Raw genomic sequence first — 12001 nt, forward strand, 5'->3', positions numbered from 1 at the left:
AGCAACATCTGTCCCCCAGCAGGAGATGAGGCCACTCTGCTGCCCCAAACACCAGCAGTGAAATTCACTGAGAAGTTTGTCTGATAGAGGTGAAGCCATCAGGGAGCAGCTTGGAGCTGAATCTGATTTTGTGAAGCTTCCTGGGAAGCCTCAGTGCAGATAGGAACACCCAGAGCCTCTAAGAAAATTGTAGCTTCAAACAAGTCCTGACTGGAAACTCTCATTCCCCAGGAGCAAAATGAAGACCTACAACACTCCCATTCTGTAGGAGCCAGCCAAAACATAACTCCTTGTAGGACATACAAGGTGCTGCTCAGATACAGAAGTAAAGGATGTCTAAAGACACCTGGTGAGCTGGCAGAGCAGGGCAGGAGCTCTGTGGGTTCCCACCAGCCTGGGCAGATGATGGGGAGAGCTCAGCTCCTGGCCCCACGGAGGGTGAGGAGTTACCTTGGAGAAGAGCTCCACGGCAGAACAGCTCAGCAGCTGCCCACAGTCGATTCACAAACTAACACCACGTCATTTGTCACCGGGAAAAGCACCCGGCTCTTGAATGGGTAATGCTGGCAGCCTCGCATCAATGTTTTCACAGGCAAATTCATACACTGACCTCCTCGGTGAAACACACAGCAAATGCCTGGAGTCTGGTTTACATCTGCCGTGGGATCCTGTTACATTCAGAACAACCCCTGTCAACGCTGAATCTGTAACAATCAATAAAGAGAGAGAGTTTGTTTGTTCGTGTTTTGTTGGTTTGGGTTTTTTTATGTTTTCTCATTCCTAATTGTGTTATTTTGCTACTCCAAGTTTTGCAAGTTTTGCAATTGCCTCCCTCCTCCCCTTCTTGTTTTCTTTTAGGACAAGCTGTCATCTTTTCACATCTTTTCACCAGGCCATTGCAAATGTAAAACTGTAAATTGCAGGACTGTGCAAATAGCACTAATAGCATTTGCATAAAAATTGGTTGCAAAGAGCAATTAGCACTTCATTAATAATCAATGAAGGGCCAATTTACACATTGCCCAAAAGCAAATTGTAAATTCAATTTTGTCTATAACTGAGCATTTGGTGCTGGGCAACTGTACAATGGTGCCAGGAGAGACCAGCACGGCACTTTCAGAGTCAAATCTGCTGCGGGCTCAGGTTTTCAGTGATCCCCAACATGGCTTTTTCAGAGGCCAAGCCAGCACCCCCTTCCCAATGGAAGGGAACTCCAGGAGATAGATTTGTTCAGAGGAAGCACACAAATGTCTGCGTGCTACCAGTCCCTCTCAGATCCACCCCTGGTGCCAGGAACATGGATTCTGCTTGTATGGAAGCTTTGTCCTGCCCAAACAGACCTTGCAGGGAGGCTGAGGGAAAGGGGAGGTGCACAAAGGACAGCAGAGAGGTGTCATCACCTCTGTGCTGAGACCTGACCATCCTCCCACTGCAGCACCTGCTACTGCTCTACAGGTGACAGCAGAACTCTTTCCTTTGCCTCTAGGTGAAGGCCTGACATAATCCTTGTGGGTGAAGGATTCCTACAAAGCCAATTCATCCAGTGTCCCCTTTGTCACTGCCACCTTCACGTGACCTTTCTGGGACACCCCAGATTCGTATGCAGACACTGAGGTCAGAAAGACCAAACAGCCCCTGCTTTGTCACTTCGATTTCAGTGTCACAGAAGGGTCCCCTGGTCCTGATTTGGCCACTAGGTGATGCACCCCGCAGCCTCTTCCTTGACATTAATGGTGGATCCAATAAACTGAGGCAGCTTAACCACCGCAACAACTTTCCAGCCCCAAATTCTTTGCTATTTCATCCTCCACTTAAAAGGCACAGCCAGCTCCATTTCATGAGCAGAGCCTGACTCTAAACCACTTGACATCTGAAGTTTTCTTATCACATTTAGCATGGATCTCATGAATCTGGTGAAAAGCTAGACGATCATTTAGCAGGGGTTGGTCGCTTTATCTATTTTCCATAATAATTTGAATATTATTACAATGGCACCTTTCATCTGGGGATATACATGCACTTTACATATGTTACATTAATTTCACCGATGAGCTGGGGAAGCACTCCTTATCCCTATTGTGCACATGAGGAAATGGAAGCACAGAGATGATACACTGCTTGCCCAGTATCACACAGGAAGTTTCTGACAGAGCCAGGAATAGAAATCACATCTCCCATGTCTTATGCAGAAGAATATCTTTATGTCCCTGCCCAGTAACTGAGCCCTTAATCCAGACTAAGACACCCACACAGGACCCACTTTGCTGAAAGCAGCACAGACACTCAGAAATGGCAGTGCCTTGCTCTGGGAGAGACTTGACTGATCCAAAATTTCTCCCACAATGAAGGCTGGAAGTGCCCTTTGCAAGGAGCAGCTCTGGGGGCTCAGAAGGAGGGAGGCTGGCTCTGAGAGTGGTCTCCATCTGAAGTGGCTGTTATTAGTTGCTGTAAGCAGATGCTCGACGTGGGATGCTCAGGACTTCTCAGTTTTCACCCAGCAACGTCCCTGCTCCCTTTTTCCTGCCTGTTCAATCCACCTTTACCAAGAGATTGAATTTACAATGGACTTGAACACATTTAAATCCATTTATTGCAAAATTACTTTTCAATAATTACATCATTGTGCTGACTGTGTTGCATAATGAAATTAGCATGAGAGATATTAGAAAGAATATAAAATTATAAGACATATTGAAATACCTCTTTCCCCGTCTGCCTTAGCACAACCCATAGCTTAACTGGAAAATGAGCACTGCTCCTGGATGGGATTTAAATGCATCAAGTGTAATTTTATAATGTTTTTTATATAAATTAATTATAATGGTTATTGTTGCTTTACATTATTAGACTGAAATTTGCCTCCACTTCAGTGCATTAAAAGAAAGCTGCGCCCATAGTGCTTTGCAATGCCCTGAAAGTTCTAGTGGCATGGAACCATCCTGCCCACCCTGAAACTATCAAAACCTCTGAGTTTAAAAGCTTTGGGCTCGTGTGGGACTGGCACTGCCCTCCATGGGTCCCAAACCCACAGCCCTGGGAGCAGGCACTGGGGTCCTAACAGAGATCTTTGCCTGGGGTGGGACACTGCGCCCCTTCCAAACCCTGATTTTTCTGCTCCATCTCTGAGCAATAGTAGGGATGCCCAGGCTGGTTTTAGCAATCCCACCTCAAATGTGCATCTGAAAATAGTTGGAGGCAATAAATCCATTGCCCAAACCCAAGCCATGGCACAGGAGAAGTGCCTAACTGAGAGCAAGCACAGCCCATTTAGCTGACCATGGGCTGCTGGGTGTGTGTGGGAGCATCTCTAGCAGACCCGGGGCCATCCTCAGGAAAAGCTCTCCTTTTTCCTTTGAAAAAAGAGTTTGGACACCGTGTAGTGATTCCTTTGCCATACCTCCACATTCACATGTTGTTTTCCTCATCTAATTCTGGGCTACACCTGCCAAGCCAGCCAAGGAGAGGAGGCAGTGAGCTATTGGGTGGTTAACAAGCCACTGGCCACGCTGGACAAACCACAGTCATGCAAAGCACAATGAAGATACAGTGATATGCTTTTACTGCCTCTTAATCCTCAATAGAAGTCTACTAATATTCAATTTGTGACATTATTTGCACATTGAATTAATCCAGAAACTAAAGGGCTAATGAGTTATGGAAAGTAGCACACGGTTTAATTGCAACAACAAGGGACTGCCGGCCTCCATCCAGTCAGGAATGCCTGGGTAAAAATAAAATTCTGCATGCACTGGTACACACCAGATGGGCAGGGAACAGCAAACTAAAGAATGTGGACTATCTGAATGATTGTTCTTTTAAGTGCCCTAAGTTTTCCTTTTGTTTTCAGGCATGCTCCTCATGAAACAACAGTCATTAAGCATAACACAAAAAAGTCCAGATGACCAAAGGAAATAAAATTGACCATGAAAATAATCATAGAATCATTTAAGTTGGAAAAAAATCACAGAGTCTAGCTGTTAACACAGCAATTCCAACTCCATGACTAAACCAAAACCCTGAGCATCACAATTTCCTTAAAGAAAGACACAAGGTCTTTAAAGGATATGTTGAAAACAAGAGAAGTCAGTTGCAGGACTTATAGAATAAAAAGGACAGTAGATCTTTTCAGCATATGATGCCACCAGCCCTTGGTAAAAGCTGCTGCTTCATTCAGTGTGCTCAGCCCTCTGCACAAGACTTACTCTGAAGCAGGACTACAGCTTTGGTCCACACCCAGATGAGTAAGAATTAGGACTTAAAAGTCAAACTGCAAAACAGAAACAATCATAAAACTTTCCCCCCCCTCAAGCCCTCTTTTCAACCTGCTCTGCAGGAAAGGTCTCCCCACTGTTTCACACCTTTCTGGAACACCTGAATTTCCCAGAATGGGCCCAGCTTCCAGCCAGCAACACAGCACAGTCACATTCTCTGCATACACCTGATTTGGGGTCAAATGATCGGAAGGAAGAGACTGCAATCAGCAATGAAGCTGGTGGAGAGCATGAGGAGGAAAAAGAACAGGCTCACTGCCTGGTTGGTTGCCATTTCAGATGACTTAAAGCTCTTCCCAAAGCTTTTTACTGTGAAGAAAAGCCAGGAAAAGCATCTTCTGCATGGACTTGTAGAAACCGTCCCTTCCTCAAATCCCCATCTGGCAGAAACTCAAACATTTCTTTTATGTTCATGGTATGGAAAGCTGGCCTTCTCTAAGGTCTCCTCCAAATCTGATCTAACAAACACATAAAACAGCAAATCCAGCAAACCCAGACAAAATGCCTCCTTTTCCCTGCCTGAGCTTTGTTAATGGTCAACCCAAGGCAGTAGCTCCTGCATTTCTTTCCATCCTGCTGCTGCTTTCCCCAGCTGCTGGAACAAAAGCAAGATGGAGCTGCCAGCTAAGAGGGCTGGAGACCCTCATCTCAGACAGAGCCAGGAGCTCAGGAGTTTGCACTATTTAATAGAAAAAGTGAATAAATCTAAACAGCACTTAATTTATTGATGAAGTAAAAGAGGGCTGGAGACCCTCATCTCAGATAGAGCCAGGAGCTCAGGACTATTTAATAGAAAAAGTGAATAAATCTAAACAGCACTTAATTTATTGATGAAGTAAGAAAGACTGTTTAATGTGGAAAACATAAGCAAGATCAATAGCAGGGAGCACAAATAACTAAGGCTATTGACACTTAAGTATTTTAAGCCTAATTGCAGGCATATGCACTTTCTAAGGGTATCTCACCTTCTAATAGCACCCTTGAGATTATGGGGTTAATTGATGCAGCTGTTTACTCTTGGCTCACGTGGTCCAGATTGGGATTCCCTGGAGGATGCTATTAAACTAAAGTGTTTAATGAAGTGCTAAAGAGTGGAGTTTCTAATATTCTCTTCCCTTGAATGAAATTGAATAGGAATTGGAGCAAACTTCTCCTCCCCAGGTGGGAACTGCAGCTCAGCATTGGAGTAAATCACCCTGTGCTCCTCACAGGGAGCTTTGTGATGCAGGGGAGGAATACCAGACCTGCTCAGGTTCAATTTTAGACCAACAATGTGGGGATACTTGTGGGTCTTTTTCCTCCCCAGTCACAGAGAGAAGAGACCCACAGACATGCTCCATTTTAGCACTGCTGCTGGACAAGGAATCCGAGGAAGCCAATGCCACTCCTGTGGCTTTTCAGCATGATCCTGGGCTTCTCTCTTTTGGGGTGGGCTGAAAGGATTTGATCTGCATTTGGGAATGAGAACAGATAACAGCACCCATGGTGTCACTGGCCCGGGTGGTTCAGCTCAACGACAGCAGGACAAAGCAAGACTGCCAGAAAAGAGCTCTTTAACCAGTCTCCTCTATTTATACCTTGCCCCAGGCTGGTTTGGTACCTTTGAAAACCAGGTAGGTGCCTGCATACCATGTGATTCCTAGGCTGACATCCCTGGTCGAAGGGCACAGCCTCCCTGTACCCATCCTGCAGCGCACAGCACAGAGCTCAGCTGCCTTTGTCCCTGTAATGGGAATGGCACCAGCTTCTCCCGAGTGAGCTCTGGCAAAGCAAAGCAAGTAATGAAGGAGATTTCATCTCTACAACCCTTCACCATCACCTAGACCCCGCCTGGAGGGACCTTGGAGCCTCCTCTGCCAGGGCTCATCCATCCCCTCGCTCCCTCTGAGCAAGGCTGGTAATTGCTGTAAGGCAGAAATTGTTTTCTCCATGTGGCTTTTCCAGCCTGACAGGACACACAGACAGTGGATCTGATGAGGACAGGGAGTGAGGGGCACAGGTCTGCTCTGCCTGGTTCAGCACACTGGGCAGCACATTGACCTCAGAGCCTCGGAGCTCCTCCCAAGGAATCAGGTGCCATGCACAGGCCCTTTAAAATCATCCTCTCCCTCCACAGCAGCCTTTCTGCTGCAACTTGAGATTTTCTTCTCTTTTAAAATCAATTAGTTTGAAGCTGTTTTACAAAAGCCTTTCTGCAGCATAGCTATTCCCAGTGAAAATGCTCCTTCTATTGCCTCCATCCACATTGCACCTCCCTTGGGAGGGCCACAGAGATGGTGAGAAGGAAACATTATGTTTGTAGCCCAGATAATGTTACCAACTCCACTGAAAATGCTTCCAGGAACAAGCATGCTGACTGGTGTGTGCAGAATGTGGCTGGGAGTGTGTGGTGGGTTTACTGGGTTGGTGTTTTCAATGTGTTTTTCCACAGATTCCAGAGGGAGCCATCAGGAGCTGCAGAAGGTAACTAAGGAAAGCTGGTTAGCTGTCAATCAGCACAAATTGTAAGTATGTGGAGAGGTCTGCACATGCCTTGTGAAAACCTGGGGGTCCTGTGAATCCAAAAAGGCTGAGATCATGGGTGAAGTGGGTTTGGGGCTGTTTCTACTGTTTCTGTCCCACCTCTCAGAAGGAATGTGGAACAGAAAGAGACTGTGAATTCTGAGTTGGATGGGGGAAATCTGCAGGAGAAAACCCGAGCAGGGGCCATGAGTTTATGCCCTGGACAAGGGCCCCAGCTCTTGCCTGGTGAAGGTGTTATTTGCCTCCTTGCTACCAGCTTCCTCTTGCTGGATTCATTTGCCCATGTGCCATTGATTTCCCAGGCTCCAGTGGTGTCCCAGGCTCCAGCTCAATGTGACCTCAAATGTCACCAAGGGTGTTTTTACCTTCTCTCAGAGCCAGGGTGGCAGCTGAGCTGTCCTGGGTGCCCCACAACCACCTCTGCTCTGGGGGTCCTGCCCACCCATGGGACCAGCAGCTCCTGGGAAAGTCTTCATGTGACTTTCTTCCAATCCAGCAAGCCACAACCGCCCTTCCAAACCCACAGGACATTTCTCTTCTGCTACAACCACTGTGAGGGCAGGCTTAAGCTAAGCTGTTTTATTTCACAAGTGCAGCCAGGCCAGCATATCGCCAAACGGCGAGGCTTTGCTCTGTGCAAACTCATTAAACCACCGTAATTTAATTGCTTACAACTGTCCAGCCATCACCTGAACCCTGCCCTCTCTGCAGCACAGGGCACAGAGGATCTCCCATCCCTGCAGCCTCCCCCTGTCCTTGGCAGAGCAGGACCAGTGGTGGCAGAAGGGACAACACACAGTCCCCAGCCCAATGGGGCCAGCAAAGCCCCCAGCACTGGGAGAACAAAATCATTCATGGTTCAGAAGAGAAATGCAAACAGCCAAAAGGCTGCAGCAGAAAACCAGGGAGAGAGGAAAGGAAAATTAACTAAGAAATATGCAGTCTTGACGTCGATTCACTAAAGAATATTTATTGTCCTCTCACACATCTTGCTTGCTCTCCTAACAAATATAATATTTTTGAAAGAAAGTCTCTCTTTACCACTGCTGTCTCTCTCGTGCCCTTTCTCTGTCTCACCAGCTCTGTCTCTGTCTCTCTGATACCAACTCTGACAAACCGTGCGATTCTGATGGAAAATTCATTAGTCGTCCCTTTTTTTTTTTTTTCTTCCCCATTTTCCCAGTCAGCTTCGCGCCTGATCTGTCAGCCTCTTCCATCCTGATTATCTGGAGACGCCAATTTCAAAGAGACATCTTAATAGTGATGTCAACGAATTAATTAGATGTGTTAATGAGCTAAAAGCAACCCAAATTAAATTAATGCAGTAATAAGCACAGACAGCAAAATTAGCTCCAATTTCTGTAAATGATTCTGAACTGTACACAACATCTCATCCTGCTAGAACATTACCATCCCCCAAAGCTAATCAAGAACTCCAGTGCAATTAACTGCTTAATTACAAAACACACACACAGCTCATAGATCCAGCAGCAGGAGGGGTGCGCTGGGCTGCGGAGCGAGCGGGGAAATTCTCTGCAACAAACCCTGCACGTCAGCCCTGCCACAGAGGCTCTGCCCCACCAAAAACACCCCAGGCTCCTCAAAGGGGGAATCCAGACAGAGGGCACGCTCAGGGGCAGGAGGAAGGTGGCCTGGTGTGATCCTCAGGAGCACCCCCATGCTGGATGCCACCAAGGGGGTCCCAGCGTGGCCAGGGATGTTCTCTGGGCTGATGGCAGAGGTGTGCCTGCAGCCCCACGTTGGTTATTGTGTTTATCAGAGTGGGGGCTGCGTGGAAAAGCCTAATTGTCCAGCTCTGCTCACCTCCCCCTGGGATGAGAGAGGAGCCACTAATAGCTTTGCAGAGCTGCTCAGGTATCTGATTAGCTCTAATTGCAGCTGGGAAGACAGAGGGAAGGAGCAGGATAGCGCTGTGGACAGAGGGAAGGGGAAGAGGATGGTGGAAATGGGGAGAAGGGAAGGGCTGGGGGGAATGGATGGAAATCCCTGGAGGCACACAGGAAGAAGGAGAGAAAATGGCAAGGCCAACAGAGAAATGATGGATGCAAACAACAAAAAGAAGGAAAAAACAGACAAACAAAGAACTGAAGGCAGAAACAAAGGGATGGAAGGCAAGACAAAAGGGCTGCATGCTGCCAGGCCCCGTGGAGCAGCCGGGGCAGGAGACTTGGTGGATATAAGAGTGGGTCTTGGACAGGCCCCATCCTTGCCCTGCAGAGCTGGGATGTGCTGGAGATAGTGGGAAACACAGCTGCCTCATCATGGGATGACACAACCAGTTTGGAGGTTGCGGAATCATTAGTCCACCCTGTAAATGAGGAATATTTGCAATCAAGATGTGGGCTGAGATTCACTGTGACAAATAACATCTCTGTGTTTCCCCTTTTTTTTTTCCCCTCCACCTTTTATTGCAATTAGTTCAGTCTGTTAATAAGCAAAGGATATTTTTAGTTAATTTCAGTTCCAGTTAATTGATTCAAAAGCGAAACCCAGCAACTGAGTTAATTGATCCATGTGTCTTCTGCTGCAGCGGCGAGGAACTCTCTGGGCAGCTGCCGCGGCTGGGGCTCAGAGCAGCACGGCGAGGATGGGAAGCAGGGAAGCAGCAGAGCCCCTGGCCCGGGCACGGGGGCCAAGCACCACCCCAGCAGCTGTGCCACTCACCCCTCGCTGCAGAAGGAGCTGCAGGATGATGGCCTTTGCGCGGCTGCCACGGGGAGCGTGCCAGCCCCGCGTGTGCACAACGCCGGTGCCAGGGAGCTCGGTGAGCAGGATGCCCTGGCTGGCTCCATCCCCAGGGATGTCCAGCCTGGCACGCTGTCTCTGATGGGCACAGCAGGAGATGGTGTTTCAGAAAAGTGTGCTCCCCACTGCTGCTTTCCACCTCTCGCGTGCTCCCTGGCAGAGACGCTGGAGGGTGCGTGCTTGGCCAGGGATTTTAGCTGCTACTTATAAAGCTGTTTCCATGAGTTTGTCTAATCCCATTTTCCTCCTGTGGCAGTAAGTTCCCAAAGTTCACTACCTGCCGTGTCCAGAAGAGCTCTTTTATATATCTCAAACCTAATCTCTTACTGCTTTCAATTGAGTGCCTCTTGTTCTTGTATTTACAGGATTTCGTGAAGGACCGTTCTGTGTCCGGATTATCCACTGCCTTCAGGATTTCCTAAATCTAAGCCAAATCTCCCTTCAGCCTTTTCCACCTCTGCTGGCAGTCAGCACCATCCCTTACCTGCCTTGTGTGTTTGCAGCTTGTCAGAAGGGCCTGGTCCATCTTTTTACTGCAAAACTGGATCTCCTTCCCTGTGAATTCCACACAAGCCTCTCCTGTCCTGTGCTGTTGGTGCTCAGGGGGCTCACATCCATGAGCAGCCAACACTTGGCAGCATTTTCAATCACAGAATCGAAGAATGATTTGGGTGAGAAAGGACCTTTAAGACCACCAAGCCCAACCATTAATTTAGCACTGCCAAGGTCACCACTAAACCACGTCCCCAAGTGCCACATCTACAGGTTTAAACACCTCCAGGGATGGTGACTCCACCACTGCTCCAGGCAGCCTTATTCCAGTGCTTGACAACTCTTTGGTGATGAATTTTTTCATAAAATCCAATCTAAACCTCCCCTGGTGCAGCCTGAAGCCCTCTCCTGTCATCCTATTGCTTGTTATCTTGGGAGAAGAGACAACACCCTCCTGGCTACAGCCTCCTCAGTGAGTTGTAGGGAGTGAGAAGGTTCCTCCTGAGCCTCTCCTCCAGGCTGAGCTGCAGCTCCCTCAGCCACTCCTGATCAGAGTTGTGCTCCAGACCCTTTCTGATCTCTGTTATTTTTCTCTGGCCTTGATTCAGCCCCTCGATGTGTTTTTTGGATTGGAGGGCCCTGAACTGAGCACAGGATTTGAGGTGTAGCCTCGCCAGTGCCCAGCACAGGGAGATGGTCACCATCCTTGTTCTACTGGCCACATTATTGCTGATACAAGCCAGGTGTCATTGGCCTTTTTGGCCACCTGGGCACACTCTGGCTTGGGTTCAGCCAGTGCTCACCATCACCCCCCAGGTCCTTTTCCTCTGGGCAGCTTTCCAGCCACTCTGCCCCAATTCAGTATTGCATAGTCAGTCCTGACTGCTGCTTTTGGGATTTTTGTTTTCATGGCTGCAGGCAGAGCCAGCCTCCACCCTGATCCCACAGCCCTGCACACCCAGGACCTCACAGCTGAGGTTTGCACAGGCTGAGCAGGCCATGGGTCACACCTGACTTCATCAGCTGGGTTAGAGTCCAGGGGCAATCAAGTTCACAGCTCTGCAAGTTATTTCTGAAATACCTGTTGATATAGGTCTCCTGAGTTTCCTACAGGCTGCTACTGTTCCTCTTGCCTATTCCTCCTGATAGCTCCTCAAGTCAATTCTCAACCAGCTAATCATTTCCAGGGGAAAGACAAAGCTCCTGGGGCAGATAAACCAGAACTGTCAAACACTTGAAGAGCACGAGCCATAAATTGCATCTCGCAGTAATGGGCACAGTGCAAACAAGAACACCCAGGCTACAAAACCAGGTTTGAAACAAGACATAAATTGTGCCAGAGATAAACAAAGCGCCTTTGGGCTTCCTCTGCACCATCTTGGGGACCAGACAGGATCAGACCATATTCAGCAGGCAGCTCAGCATCTCCTGAGGTATGTAATGCCCAACCCATGCGCAGAGGCTCCACATCAGCTCACTTTTAGTAAACAAAATTTTCCTGGCAGTTCCACGGCTTCAGAAAGGGGTCAAAATGCAAACCAACCCATCTCAAAGGCTACAGCAGAGGTTTTCTAAGCATGACTTGCTTAAGGCACAGAGAAGCACGGTCAGTACATGGTACAAACCCAGGGGTGTGCTTGAAGCTGCTCTGCTCCTGAGCTGTGCAGGGGCCCCTCCAGCTCACACCACTCCTGCTCAGTGGCCCTGGGAGACCCTGACCTGAGCCACCATGAAACAGGGACACTCTCTGCTCTCCTCGTGTCCCTGCCTTCACACCCATCTCCCCCCAAAGTCGTGGTGGGATGAGCCATCCACACCATGCTTGGGCACGGCTGTGAGTTCAGATCTCTGAGAAAAACTAAAAATTCGTTGTGTTCCCTGTTACTGAGCAGGAATAAAGTTGGAGTAAAAATCTGCTTTGTTGAGCATACTGCTTTTGCCTGGCCACT

This window comes from Onychostruthus taczanowskii, unplaced genomic scaffold, assembly GCF_017590055.1.
Source record: "Onychostruthus taczanowskii isolate IOZ18803 unplaced genomic scaffold, ASM1759005v1 scaffold19, whole genome shotgun sequence".
Taxonomy (NCBI): domain Eukaryota; kingdom Metazoa; phylum Chordata; class Aves; order Passeriformes; family Passeridae; genus Onychostruthus; species Onychostruthus taczanowskii.